At 39.9% G+C, this 15,057-nt stretch overlaps 1 pseudogene; it reads left to right on the top strand.

The window, feature by feature from the left end:
* The window catches only part of LOC123811304, a 52,823-nt pseudogene extending 38,035 nt beyond the window's left edge, over positions 1-14,788 (top strand).
* The last annotated feature ends 269 nt before the right edge of the window (positions 14,789-15,057 follow it).

Here is a 15,057-nt window from a genome sequence, read left to right as displayed (position 1 = left end):
TTCCATACCAAATCAATGAGAAGAGACTCACATTGAGGCACACACAAGCAAAACATGTAAGGCATCTAGTCGGAGGAGGCGTGCTTAAAAGTGAGACTGGCTGTATGCATTTGCTTTATAATACTAAGTGCTAAGAAGACACAGAAGCATGGTCATTTGCTGATGATATTATTTTTATCTACCTGGAAAATGTAACAGAAGCAGAAGAAAAAAAATTCCAGGATCAATAACCAAATTTGGTACCATGACCAGTTTAAAATGAACATGCCAATGAAACAATTTTTTTATTTCCTAACAATAAACAGTTTATTGGGGTGCTTGCCAATCCTGGAGAGTGTGGCTAGGAGGCTGAGCAACACCTTTATAGCCCAATGGATCTGAGTCACAAGGCTTAGAGTCCAAGGTCACCATGAGGGAAGCCTGATAAACCCTCCCCTCTTTTGACTGAGACCTCATGAGGATGCCTGCTACTGCACGAGTGAGGTTGAACTGGAAGTAAATGGGCCTTTGGAGGGATTGAAACTCAGCCAGCATTAATTAAGTCTCTGAAATTGGATTAAGATGATCCCTGGTTACTAGTGCTTCCATGCATGTGACAGAAGCAACATAAATTCACTCCTGAAGAAGAAATAATTAAAGGTTTAATTGACTAGTAAGATATAACAATACTAAATACACATGCATCTAATGATATTATAAAATATTTTAGATGAATAATAATAAAAGCACTATTATCCATTTTTGGGATGCAGATAAAGCTGTGCTTAGAGGAAAATATTCTATATATATAAAATATATAAATACATAAATATATTTAAATAGTATATTTATATAAATTCATATATTTACATAAGTATAACACAATGATATAAAATTAATTAGTTTAATACATAAAATAATATTTAAATATATATGTATATAGAAACAAGAAGAATATGGGAGAAATTACTCTAGCTAGCTGTGTCAAGCTTTATCACAAAACTATAGCAATTAAGACTTTGTGACATTGACTCAAGGATGGACACATTTCTCAATGGATTGGAAGAGTAAAACAATTAGATGGACCCTTGATTATGTCAAAGGTGACACTGTAGGGCAGTGGAAAAAGAAAAGTCCTTTCAGGGAATGTGCTGAGATATTTGGAAACCCATGAGAAAAAGAAGAAAATTAACTTCAGCTTCACAGATATGCAAAAATAAAATTTAGGTAAACTATTCTTTTAAAGGAAAGGCAAAACAATAAAGGTCTTAGAAGACAGTATAAAAGAATATCTTCACAATCTCAGGATAAGAAAAGACTTCTTAAATAGAATGTAAATAGCAGTAGCCATAAAGGAAGAGATTGATATTTATGAATGCATTAAAATAGAAACTTATGTTCACCAAAAATAACACTAAGAGAGTGAAAAAGAAAGCCATAGAGGGCAATTATATGGACACATGTGACTGACAAAGGGCATGTATTGCTTTGACTATATACAGAATATATAAGGAACATGTAAAGATCCAGGGTTCATAGGATCTTAGGGTATGTGTATCTTCAACTTGGTAGATAATGACAGCTTTCCAAAATGGGTACCAAATTATACTGTAAAGAGCAATAGCTGGAGCAAAAGTTGCTATGAACAAGTATACATAGCAAAGGCCAAGCTCAGTTAGAAATCCTGAGATCAGTGGAGCGCAGCTAGAGAAGAACTGGGGAACACTGAAGAGGAGAGGACGGTGGCAGAGCACAGGACAGGAACAGGGAAACTTAGTACAATGGAATAGAAGTAAAGATTGAAAAGGGTTAAAGAGAAAATAGTGAATGTAGAAAGCAGTCAAAAGAGATCCAGCATAATTGGTTTTTCTGGAAGAGAAATCAAAACAATTTAAAAGAAAAAAAATACTTAATATATAACAGAAGAAAAACAGGTGATCTCTTACAAAGTTAAATGTACACTTAACACATGACCCTGTGATTCCATCCACTCCTAGGCATTTATGGAGGTAAATTAATACTTACGTCCACATAAACACATATACAAATGCTCATAACAGACATAGAAATTTGACAACATTTCATTCAAAAGAATAGATTTAAAGATTGTCAGTAAAATTTGTAGGTGATAATGGAAGAACTTTCACTATCAGCATTTTATACATTTCAAAACTATACTTTTTAAAAAATATGATATTGTAGACAATTAGAAGAAAGTAGACAGACTGTATATATGTATATGTCTGTATTTTTATATCTAATAAGTATGACATTTAATCAGTGGGAAAAAGTATTGACTATTTAATACACAGAGCTAGAATAAGCATTGCGTCATTCACTAGGAATTGACAAAACTTTTTCTGTAAAGGTCCAGATAATAAATTTTAGGCATTGTGAGCCATACTGTCTTTGTTACACACAACCAATTAACTGCCATTGCAGTGTGAAAGCAGACATGAAAATACATAAACAAATGAGTGTGGCTGTGTCCCAGTAAAACTTTACTTAAAAAAAGTAGACAGCTGGCTGGATTAAACCTGATGGCTGTAGTTTGTTGACCTGTGCCATATATGAATATAAATAAAACCATCAAACACAATATAAGAACATTTAGATGGATGATTCAATTATCTTAGGATGAAGGAGGATACCATAATGCAAAGGCAAAAATTCAAAGAAAAAGATTGATAATAGTATCATTTAAGAGCTAAAAGCTTTCTCACTAACAAACAAGTAACAAATGAAAAACTGGAAAAATGTTTGTATAGATAGAAACAGCTTTTATAAATCAATTAGAAAAGGAGCCACTAGATCAAAAGGAAAATGAATATAAATGTTTTACAAAAGAAAAAATATAATTGACCTCAAATTCATTCTAACACAGAAACATCAGAACACAGAATTACATGAAACATTTGGAATGAATACACTAAGAAATGTGGTTGCTTCTTTTATTCAGCTGGAACCTGATAGGGGAACTAAACTGATCAAAAAATCCAAATACATTTTACCTGACAAAGTTAATTAACATGTGAATTTAACTCCTGGAAAACTTAAAAAAAAAACCTGTTGGGAATAAGCCAGAAAACCAGAACAATCTTTTTGAATTTTGTTTTTAAAATAATGGTACCTTATCCAAGAAAACAGAATGCATTCTTTGCTTATAACTTAGGCTCAAATCATTTTTTTCTTTTATGTAACATTTAATACATATCAAAAAATATATATGCAACATATGGACATGTTATAAAGCACGATAATACGTCTGTGAGGCCACCACCCAATTTGTAACCTAGAACATTATTTATGAAGATCTATGCATGCTGCTTTCACTCTCCTGACTTCCTACCACCAAGAGGGAAATTCTGTCCCACTGTGTGTTTATCATTCCTTTGTTCTTCTCCCCTCTTAAAGTCAGAATAATATTTATTTAGCTAAAAATTGAATCTGATAATTCAGGTTTGTTTCATGATTAGTAACAAGAGTAGAAGAAGAAACATGATTTGACAAATAACTGTATTACATTCTAATTTAAAAAAATTGAAACTGTGTTTCTAGGAAACATAGTTTTTGCTCTCCCATTAGAACTTGGCACTAATAAACTTTGTTTGCATGTCAGTAGGTTTGCTGGTCTGTAATTCTTTACTGCATTGGCAAGAAGAACCAAGTTTCCCATAACATTTGTACTTGGCTGCCTGAAGAACTCTTCTGAGCTGTTCCTCCTTTGAAGAATCACAGACAAATGTCTTGTGATGATGTGCATGTCTCAGGGATCCAGATCATAATTTCAGATCTAGAATGTAAGAGTATATATACCCCTTTTGGAAGAAGTTGCTCAAGAAGCTACATGCAATAGTTGGAAATTTGATTATCCTCAATTGCAATCTCAAATTTCTAGAAAGAACCAGTGAATCTTTCTGCCAAACCTTTTCACACACACTTTGGAGGGGGAAAAGGAAGAGTGGGAGGAAGAGGAAAAGAGGAGCTTTGATATGGGTCAAAGTCAAAGAAATAATTGGGCCACGGTGGTAGAATCAGTAAAAGATTTAAAGGTTTCCTACATTTCTTCCTTTTTCCTGTTGATATTTCTTTAGATTCTTTCTTTAGAAACCTGCTGGCACTTGGTCCTCTTCTTCTACAGCAGCTGGCTTAATGAAGGACTCTGCCCTGGGGTGGGCCTTGTCTGGCTCTGTTCTGGAAGTTAGAGAAAAATGATACAACTTGGGTCAAGGTTGAGTCTGAGTCAGGATTAAGCTTGTACCTGGAGTTAGTCTGGACTTTGGGCAAAGGGATCCAAAACTTCATTATGGCTCATGCATGACCTGTCTGAGCTCACAAAATTTAGGAAATCCACGTGGGGATTTGGGGCTAAAGTTTTTTGATGATAAACACTATGTTTGCTTATTTTATGACCATAAGCATTTTCTGAAAGTTGTTTTTGCTGTTGTTGTCAAAACAGTTAAAAACGGTTATTTAAGGAAAAATCAACAAAATGAATCCTTTTGAAGAAATATGAGGGAGGGGCCCTGGTGAGTGTGGCTCAGTTGGTTGGAGTATCATCCTATAACCAAAAGGTCATGGGTTCAATTCCCAGTCAAGACACATACCTGGGTTTAGGCTTTGGTCCCTGGTCTGGGCACATATGATCCTCAGTTGGGGTATGTATGGGAGGCACCTTCTCGATGTTTCTCTCTCACATCGATGATTCTCTCTCTTCCTTCTTTTCTCTCTAAAAGCAATTAAAAATGTCCTTGGGTGAGGATATAAAAAATAAAATAAAATAAAGAACTAAATCCTCTGGAGACAACGCTGTCTTAAAAAAAAGAAAAGAAAAGAAATATGAAGGAGGGAAGCCAATCCTTAGTGACAGCATATGACACAGTTAAATGGACTTTAAGAACACACAAGCAAGTCCAGATAGTAGAAAAATACCCAAAACTATATAAATGGTAACTCATGCTCTGATGTATGATTTTTTGGGGGAAGCTGATTGTCATGACATATAGGATGGAAAATAACCCAACCCTGGAATCTCAGAGAAACTAATGACCACAGACTACAAAGAGATCAATTGGAGAGAGGAAAATTGATTTGCTCTGGTGAAGAAAGGGTATGTGACAGAGTAAGTCATCAGAGCAGTTCCTGTAGTTGTTTTTTATTCTGCGGCAACATCAATTTTTATATCTATATAGCAATTTCACCAATCTCATAAAAACATGCCAGTGTGTATCTCTCATCTTAAAAAAATAGCAAATTCCTCTTTCAGTCTTTATCATTATTTGTACGTTCTGTTTCTTTGAAGCACTTGTTACCTGCAATGTTCTTATGTATGTGTTTGTTTCTTATTTGCCCCCCCTACTCTAGGAAATTAGCTCCACGAGGGCAGGATCTTGTCTTTCTTGTTCCCTGCTATTTTGTTAGGGTCCTAGCATAGTATTTGACAAATAGCTGGGGCTCAATAATGTCTCTTGATTGAATGCAATAAATGGAGTGACATGAAGATACTTTTATAATTACCAAGGTAAAAATAATTTTTTTCAAATGTAACTATAGGTTCTCAGGACCGAGACAGTGGGCTGAACTGTGACTCTAGGAATAATACGAAAAGCCAGTCCATAAGCTACTTGGTTATGGACCAAGGATGGCAAACATCATCGCATACATGTTGCTGCTTCCCCATTGTGATTTCAAAACAGGCATCAATCACCTATCTCAGCTCTTTTTCCTATAGAATGTTTACTGCCATTTCTGATATTGAATCCATATTATAAGTGGAAAGATGAAATTTTGCATAGAATGGCAGGTTTGGGAGAAGACCTTATCAATTTAGAAGGTCAAGGTCCTTCCATAAATAATGCTTCCTGACCATCAAGTCTAGAGTATGAATAAAGAAAAAAAGAATAGTTGCATAACTTGACTTTTTTTTCTTCCAAATGACACCACAGTTTGATCACTCCACATGCACTGATCAGGAGCATCAGTTGGAGAGCTAAGCATTTAGCCAAGGACAGATGCCAAAACCCAACCAAGAAAAGAACCAAAAGCACTGGGTAGAAGTAAGCCCCACTGGCTATGATTGGCAGCTATAATTCCCCTTCTCAGAAAGCTGCTGGCTCTAGGGAAGTACTTAAGAGAACACTGAGAATTAAAGGAAAGAGCGTGGGACATTAAGAAAAGGGCAACTCTTACCTACTTTCTGAATATTTTTATTTGGGGAAGGATGCAAAGTGGGTGGAGACAGCAGCTGGGATGTTGCCTTCCATTAATACGTGGGTGGATCCAACACTTGAATTGAGAGCTGGGGCTTTCTACAACAAGCGAGAAGAGTCAACAAGTATTTATAAATTCTACAATGGCTTGCATGCAATAAATGTCATGGTTCTGTCTCTTCGCCCCACCACACACCCAGAATACTGTTCTATATCATGCAACTGGCACATGCTCCCAGAATGTGAGATCTCTGTTCATGACAAGTGGGGGACCAGTTTGGCTAACTTCTACTTAACTTAAGTGATAGGAAGGAATGTTGCAGAAATCTTGTCAAGATAGTTAACATGTCAAGCAAGCAAACAAACAAGCAAGACCATACAGAGTAGAAGCAAGCTTTCCATTTGCTTAGACTCCCTGCTCTTGTCCCTGCTCCTGATCTTATGATATAGTGATGGAGCCCTCAGACAACCTGCTGAGAGAGGCTAGGCAAAGGGTGTGGTTACACCTCGCTTAGACACTGCGTTCTCTCTCCAGTGAGTCTTTCTGTGGGTGAATCATCTGAGGCAGGACCACATGAGACCAACAAGTTGGTTTTTATGCCTCTTCTGCACAAAGAGGATGCAAAGTAGAAATAGGGTAAGGTAGCATCAGGGACCTGTTTGCTCAGGGGAATCTTTGTGGGAAATAAATCATTCCTTGGATGTGATTCGTGGATCGAATAGGAATAACACCTTCCAGGTAAACTTCTTGCCTGCATCATTTCCCCATTTGCCCATCCTTATCTGCTGGACCTTCTTCTCCTCTTCTCATTCCTCTGTCACTTTAGTACTTCAGGTACCTTTGTTCTTCAAGAAGCCATCCCCTGTCACCAGGCCCCCTCTAGCCATCCATTACGTCATCTTTTTCCACACTCAGACTTCTGGGCCACAATGTGTATACTGATCACTTCTTCTTAACATCCAGGTTTCCAGACACTGTACAAAACAATTCATAGAATCACTGCCTTTAGTCCTCCCAACAATCTAACAATACCTCCAGGAGCTAGCTACCATTTACCTCATGATAGGAACCCAGACACTTTAAGTAACTTTCTCACAATCCAAATCAGTAAGTGATAAGAGCTGGGATTTAGACCTAGGAGTGTCTGCTCTTGACCTCTATTTTAGTGTTTTCCAAAATGTGTAAGTTAGGAGAAAAGTATTCCATGAGATTAAATAAGAACACTGTAAAGACATTTGAAAATTTTATGCTTCTAAAACAAACATTATACTTGGTCTTGTTACTATGAAAAAAATCTGTCTGTAAACATGGTGTCACATCTTGCACTGCTAGTGTTTACCAAGAGGGGTACTGTTGGCCTATAGTCAGGGTCTGTACAGTGTAGAATGTTTAGTATCCCTGGTCTCTGATGGCTAAATGCCAGTAGGGTCCTTAGTCAATGTGCAACCAAGAGTGCCTCTGTGTCTATATGTCCCTGGGTGATATGGATGTTACTGCTTCAGGTGAGAATAACTAAGCCTAGACTATAATTACCATGAAGTCAGGGTCTGTGTCTTTTTTACTCGTCACTGCATCTGCAGCATCTGGCTCTGAGTAGGCCTTCAGTAAATATCAGGAAGTCACTTACTTCACAAATGTGTGATGGTAAGCAGATGGCAGCATTTAACAATCACACTGGCCCTGGCTGGCGTAGCTCAGTGGATTGAGCGCGGGCTGGGAACTAAAGTGTCCCAGGTTCGATTCCCAGCCAGGGTACATTCCTGGGTTGCAGGCCATAACCCCCAGCAACCGCACATTGATGTCTGTCTGTCTGTCTGTCTGTCTCCCTCCTTCCCTCCCTCCCTTCCCTCTCTAAAAATAAATAAATAAAATCTTTAAAAAAAAAACAAAAAAAAACAATCACACTGGATATTATCGAATCTGATCTCATGGGCATCTGGTCTGTATAATCTCAACATGCCTGTGATATTATTCAATGCTTAGTATATACTAGATACCTGAATCAAATATTGATCAATTGAATCATCCAAGTACTTTAACCCAAGCATGAAATTCTCTATCTTATGCTTTCTTGTTGCTGTACCCTCTATATAACCGAAATTATAACTGTGTTTTACACACAATTGTCTATTGACAGCTACCATCCAACAAAAAGAATCCAGTCTCTCTCCTTCTCTAATGCTTTGATTCCCTTTTATGAACATTTCTGAGACCCTCAATGTCTTTTTGCTCCTGTCTTTATTCCTCACAGTGGTACTTCCCCTACTGGTATCCTCAGACTGTCCTTCTCATGTTGACCTCTTCTTTTCAGACAGTTCTTCTCAAATTCAAAGATACAATATGAATAGAAAAATATGTATGGACCAGTGGTGGACACTCTTATGCTTACATGTCTCTAGTGGTTTATTTTTAATTCTCAGTGAAGTCACCATCAGGGTTCCCTGTCAGCTAGCTCCTAGCTGGAGTTTCCTCTGGTCATTTCTTTGTCTGCTTCCCAATAATTGTTCTGTTTGATCTTTTCATTTTCTCACCTTCTCACTGGCTTCAGTGTCTCTGGTAGATACAGGAATAGGCATTATGGAAAAAGAGGTGGGGATGGGTACATGCTGGCCCTAGAGATACCTGGTAGGGAGGAGCAGGCTTTGGAAAGCTGACTGAGGCAGAGAGGCTTTAGCAGGGCATCAGTTTTCTAGGCAAACAAGAGTGGCAGCCCTATGGGGACAAAGTCCAGGCTGGCTATGGGCCGAAAGGGAGCCTGAGAGCAGATGAGGCACAGTGATAAAGGAGCTGAGATGGAGGGACTTGGAAACACAGGCATAGAACAGGCCGTAGAGGCTGTCCTAGGTAGCAAGCCTTGTCGACACAACTGGAGTAATCTGGGAAGGCTTTCGTAAGAAGTTGGGACTGAATGTGGGATTTGAAGAAAGGGTAGAGTTTGTAGAGTTGAAAAGGAGTGTGAGAAGCTGTTGTATTTCCTGTGAGGTGAGAATGCACATCACTCAGTGTTTTGCACCTAAATTGGGCTTTTCCATGTCCTGATTGGCTGAAATCACCTGAGGACTAAGAGTCCAGCCATGAGGCCGTGGTGCTGGCTCCCAGGGGCAGCTGAGGTAAACTCTCCCTCAGGAAAGTCCTCTTGTGCAGCAGGTCCTCGCATAATATTGTTTCTTTAGCATCACTTTGTTTGTTATAGCATTGATGAAGTACTGTAGGAATAAACTCCTGTTTATATCAATTATAAACAATGGTAAAATTGGTTTTGTTATACGGCATTTTGGGTTTTGTTATATGTCATTTTACTTAAAGTTGCAGAACTTAACTGCAACATTAAATGAAGACTTACTGTACCTGATTTACACTTTACAGGGTGCACAGTTGTTTGTACTTCTTCTGAACAAATGAACCAAGTCCAGTTCTGCAAGGGAAATAACTTCAAGGATGTCTTTAACAAGAGAAACAAGGTTTCTGTTTAAATACAGTTAAAAACATGTGTGCATATAGTACTTACTATATGAAGTTTAAGCAAATTGTACTTTGAATGGCTGTTAAAATGAGAGGGGGGCTCTGTCCAGTATGGCTCAGTTGGCTGCAGCGTCATCCCACAGACTGAAAGGTCACGGGTCTGATTCCCAGTCAGGGCACATACCCAGGTTGTGGGTTCAATCCTTGGTTGGGGTGTGTCTGAGAAGACAACCAACCCATGCTTCTCTCTCACTTCAGTGTTTCTCTCTCTATCTCCCCCTTCCTCTCTCTCTAAAAGCAATGAAAAAATGCCCTTGGGCATGGATAGAAAAGCAACCGGGAGGGAGGGGTCTGTCAGCCCAAGACCACACAAGCTCTTACCCATGAGAAGCCTGAGATTGGCAGTCACAAACTCAAAAATTTATTGGAAATCTGTAAATAACGAACCAAGACAATTGTGATGCAATAGGAAAGGGTGGAAACCACGCCTAATTGGAGAGCACACACCTCATTCAAAGAGGACGGCTGCTATTTTCCTCCCTGCTTTGTGTGCGTACAAGAATGAGACTCCACTGTGACCAGACTTCCTAATTTTTCAAGAGAAGCCAGAAATACTATTTTTTGCAATAAACTTCTCAATCTAAGGAATATTATATGGGTGTCTTCTGCTGTGGACCTCCAGATTCCAGTCTCTGCCTTAGAGACCATCTACTTTTGGAAGTCATCTATACCTGTTCTCACTAGTCCCAGCAGGAAGAGTAGACACCTGTAGGAAAAAAGCCCAGCCCCCTAGTATGACATGAAAGACCCTCACCTACTTCTTCAGACTTATCTCCCCCTGTGCTCACCTCCTGCTTTACAGTTTAGCTCTGATGAGCTAATTGTAGCTTGTCTAATGTTCAAGGACCAGAGGCAACTTTAGCCTTAATCTAAACCCTTAGGAAAATGTAATGTCAGTGTAAGCCTGAGCCGAGACTGTGTAGAAATTCTGAAATATGTCCACAACTTTTTTTCTACATTCCTCCCATCAGGTGGTGGGCTTGAAAACTAGTTGGGCTTCTGTGACAAGGGAGTAGGTGGGAATGGTGCTACATGACTTCCCAGGTTAGGTCATGAAAGGTGATGCAGCACCCACCGGGCTTGCTAGAACTCTTCCACTTGATGCCTTCAGCTGCCATGTAAGTGTTCTCACTGCTCTGGAGTCACCATGCTGGGAGGAAGCCCAAACTAGCTCATGGGGAGAGACATCGTGGAGAAGTTCTGAGGTGGCATGAAGAGAGAGTGGTCAGGCCAGCCCCCAGGGCCTCCAGCTCCCTGCTGCTCTAAGCTTGTCCTGACCTGACTACAACTGCCTGAGAGACCGTGGGCCAGAACCACCCAGCTGAGCTTTTCCCAAGTTCCTGACTCATGAAAATTGTGAGAGATAAAATGGTTGTTACTGTGATAAGCCACTAGGTTTGGGGATGACTTATTATGCGGGACAGACTTGAAAGAGAACTCAAAGTTTGGACTGGGCCAGAGGCAGCTTTGTGTAGAGCCTAGTTTAGTCTGGTATCCTTGCCTCTCTGCACTTGACTCTGCTATTTTTTCCTGTGTAACTTCCAGAGGGAGCCAGAGTGATTGGCTGAATTACTTAATACCACCTCTATTGCATGCCTCACTGGACACTCTAGCTAGCCTGAGCCTTTGGGTCAGGTGTACACCTATTCAATCAGTAGCCACTCTCGTTGGAGACCAGCTATGGTTTGCCAGTTTAGGGGATTGTGGGCTTGGCCTTCTCAGTCTGAAGAACTTAGGTGGCGGTTGTCCAGTGGACCTGTGTGGTATGTGTGCCTTCTCTCTGCCTTTCTCTGCTGTGCTTCACGCTTTAGAATCACCCCACTCTTAACATTCATCTTTTCAGTCTTAATCCAGCATTACCTTCCTCATGAAACTTGACTGTTTCCCTCAGAGCCCTCCTCCGTCTCTTTGCACTACTGCCCCACTTAAGAGAACTCAATGGCTTCCCCATTCATCCCTCCCAGCAGGTTAACCGCTGTTGGCAGATTGGGTCTGGGACTTACTCATTTCAGTATTCTCAGTGCTAGCTTCTGCTGCTGGCTCATAGCAGGGGCTGCTATAAATCACTGAATCATTGTTGAATAAATAGATGTGTTTAGGTGAAAGAGGAGAAAAGAGCCATCACATGAGTTACCTTGAACTTGAAAAGCTTTTGATGTCTGGGTTGAGGGGCCTGCTAAGAAGTTCACTGACTCTTGCAACATTTTGACACTGGCTTATTGATTATGTCATTTTGTTACCTGCAGTAGGAACAGGTTGTGTCCTAGGTATGTGGTCTGGAACTTGAAACACATTTTCCTTCATAAAAACAATGTTACAATTCAGTGGTTTTCAAATTAAAAATAAGGCAAACAAACAAAAAAGTCATGACACTCCTTTCAAATGAGATTGCTCCTTGAAGCTCACTTCCTTTTCTGCCTTCTAGACCCCCTAACCCTCCCCCCATCATTAGCAGATCCCAAGTGTGCATGCTGGGGGGACACCTGAAAGCTCAGATTTGAAGCCACAGCCACAAATGAGTATTGGGCCCTAGCACAACCTAGGAAACCAGTGAGGACCTGAAGTAAAGGCCTAAAGCCACTGTAAGCTACCTGAAGCTTGTTGGGAACATAGCCAGAGGCAGCAAATGACATCTCTAGAAGGGGGAATACTGAAATGAATTTCTATTCACTGAGTGCTCACTTTAGGCACATTCTTTTAATTTTTGCAACAGCTGTGACATGGGGAAAATGACAAAAATCTACCTCGAAGAGTGTTTGTAATAGAGATAATGTGTGTGATATGCCTGTGGCAACGTGGCCTATAATAAATATTTGTTGATTGTAATGTTTCTTGTCTTGTCCTCAGTCTGCCGAGAAGTCCCACCAGTCTAGGAGGATTTGTGCTCCTGGGGTCAGGGCCTCCAGCCTCACGACAGGTGGTAAGGGTTCACATTTATCAGAAAGGTTCCTCTTGTGGGGTTGAACATGCTAACATGAAGTTGAAACTTTTGGGACCAAATCCTGGTGTTTCCAATGACTAATGTGTGCATCAGTTTCCTCATCTGTTGAAAGAAGGAATGATAATTTTGATGATGACTCGGTTACCCATTTCCTCAGGTTGATGAAGGCTTGGATGAATTGATGCACGTGAGACTAGAGCACCCCGGAACTGCTCACAAATATTAGCTGTTAGTGTCATGCTTCCCCCCCTTGCTCTTTCTGTACCTAATGACAGCAGCATCAAACACTCCAACAAGAGCGTCCCTCACCCCTTTCTTTCTTTTTCTTAGCATTTAGATTTTTTTGCATCCCAGATCTGCTGAGTCTGAAAACCTGGGATGGAGATCAGCAATCTGTATTTGAACAAATCTTCCAGAGGGTTCTAGGGCATACTCCAGTTTGAGGCGCTCTCAGAGATCAAATGTCTAGAATCGCTTGTTTAAGTAGCTCTTGCTGTCTATGCTCTCAGAAGCTCTGTGTTTATGTATGTGAAATAGATGCCACAAATCATGACCCCTGGAAGAATTTTCTGCTTGCTACACTAAGACACCATACTAAAAACAGCATTGTTTTAAATGTCTCCGGACCACTTTTACAAAGAACTTTGGATCATATATTTAATTACCTTTTAAATTCTAAAGTGGAAAATACTTTCATATAGTTGGCACCGATCATATGTAGTTTGTGTTAAGTAGACTGATTCTGTGCTACTACAGAGTACTCATTCATTTAAGTAATCACACTTCAGCTCTTTGAAAGATTGATTTATCACCTACCAGTTTATATCAGTCTTTTACGTATAAGGAAAGAACAGATCTGCTTTTATTTTCAGATCTTATTTTAAAAACAAACAAACATTTTCCATGATATTTAGAAGTCTGTACATGTGAAGAATTTGAATGAGTTTGGAGAAATTTTCTTTAGCACTTAAAAATGTCTGGAATCCCCTTGACCTTCTCTTGCATTGATGCTGAGATAAGGGAAGACTGTCCAGGATTTTCCTGCTTTCACTGAGTTCTAGATTCCAGGTATGAAGAAATTACAGCTCATGTCCTAGAGGGTTACCAAGGTAGAGGACTGGTCCCAATGATGCCATTTTAGGAAAATGACAGAAGGCCTGGAAGAAGAGAGCTGAATAAAAGTCACTTGGATGCTCAGAGGGAGAAGAACATAATTTGCTCAAATACTGGCTGAGTTTGGCTTCAGTCCCTGACAATTTCAAGACTAGATTAATAATAATAATAATAATAATAATAATAATAATAATAATAATAACAATACACCTGGTAGAGGAGCTACGGGCCCCAGAGGCGTTCTTGAAGTACTGGGTGCACCAGCACGTTTCCTGGTTCTAGCGCTGGTTTGACTGCCACAATAGCATTTCATCATCCAAGGACCAGCTCTACCAACCAGAATATGCTTTTAAGGCTATTAACCAGGGTGGCCTTACATCTGTAGCTGTCAGAGGGAAAAAATGTGCAGTAACTGCCATGCAGAAGAAAGTACCAGACAAGCTACTGGATTCCAGCGCCGTGACTCACTCACTTATTCAAGGTAACTGAAAACATGGGCTGTGTGGCGGCAGGAACTACAGCCGACACAGACCCCAGGTACAGAGGGCGCGCTATGACACAGCTCATTGGAAATACGAGTATGGCTATGAGATTCCTGTGGACACACTGTGTGAAAATAATTGCTGATATTTCTCAGGTCTACAGGCAGAATGAGGCTGAAATGAGGTTTCTTGGTAGCTGTATGATTTTAATTGGTACAGATGAAGGACGAGGCCCTCAGGTACACAGGTGTGTTCCTGCAAATTTCTACTGTGGGTTTAAAGCCACTGCAGCAGGAGTTGAACAACCCAAGTCAACCAGTTTTCTTGGGGGGAAAAAAATGAAGGAGAAATTTGATTGGACATTTGGACCATGGAAATTGTGGTTACCTGCCTGTCCACTGTTCTATCAACTAATTTCAAACCTTCAGAAATAGAAGTTGGAGTAGTTATACTTGAAAATCTTAAGTTCAGGATTCTTACAGAAGCAGAGATGGATGCTTACCTGTTGCTGTTTAGTCTCTCTCTGGCAGAGAGAGACTAAATATGTAGTTAGTTCGCCAAGTCCGTGACACCACTTGCCCGTGTGTTTGGTAACAACAGACTGACATTATGGGGGCCCCTGGATTGAAAAAGGAACCTCTCCCACTCCTCCTGCTGCTGAAGAGGTTATGATTCTGGATAAATAAAACAGTGCTTTTGGGGGGAAAAATAATAATAGTAAAGTTTGGGAGACTTTTGGGAAAGCAGCAGTCATTGGAGCTTAGCCTGAGATGCTTAAAAACAAAATATGTCAGCCTGACCTTTTTCTTT

Source organism: Phyllostomus hastatus, unplaced genomic scaffold (assembly GCF_019186645.2).
Source record: "Phyllostomus hastatus isolate PE091 unplaced genomic scaffold, TTU_PhHast_1.1 phas_scaffold_78, whole genome shotgun sequence".
Classification (NCBI taxonomy): domain Eukaryota; kingdom Metazoa; phylum Chordata; class Mammalia; order Chiroptera; family Phyllostomidae; genus Phyllostomus; species Phyllostomus hastatus.
The sequence above is the reverse complement of the archived record's forward strand: the minus strand, read 5'-3'. Positions and strand labels throughout refer to the sequence as shown.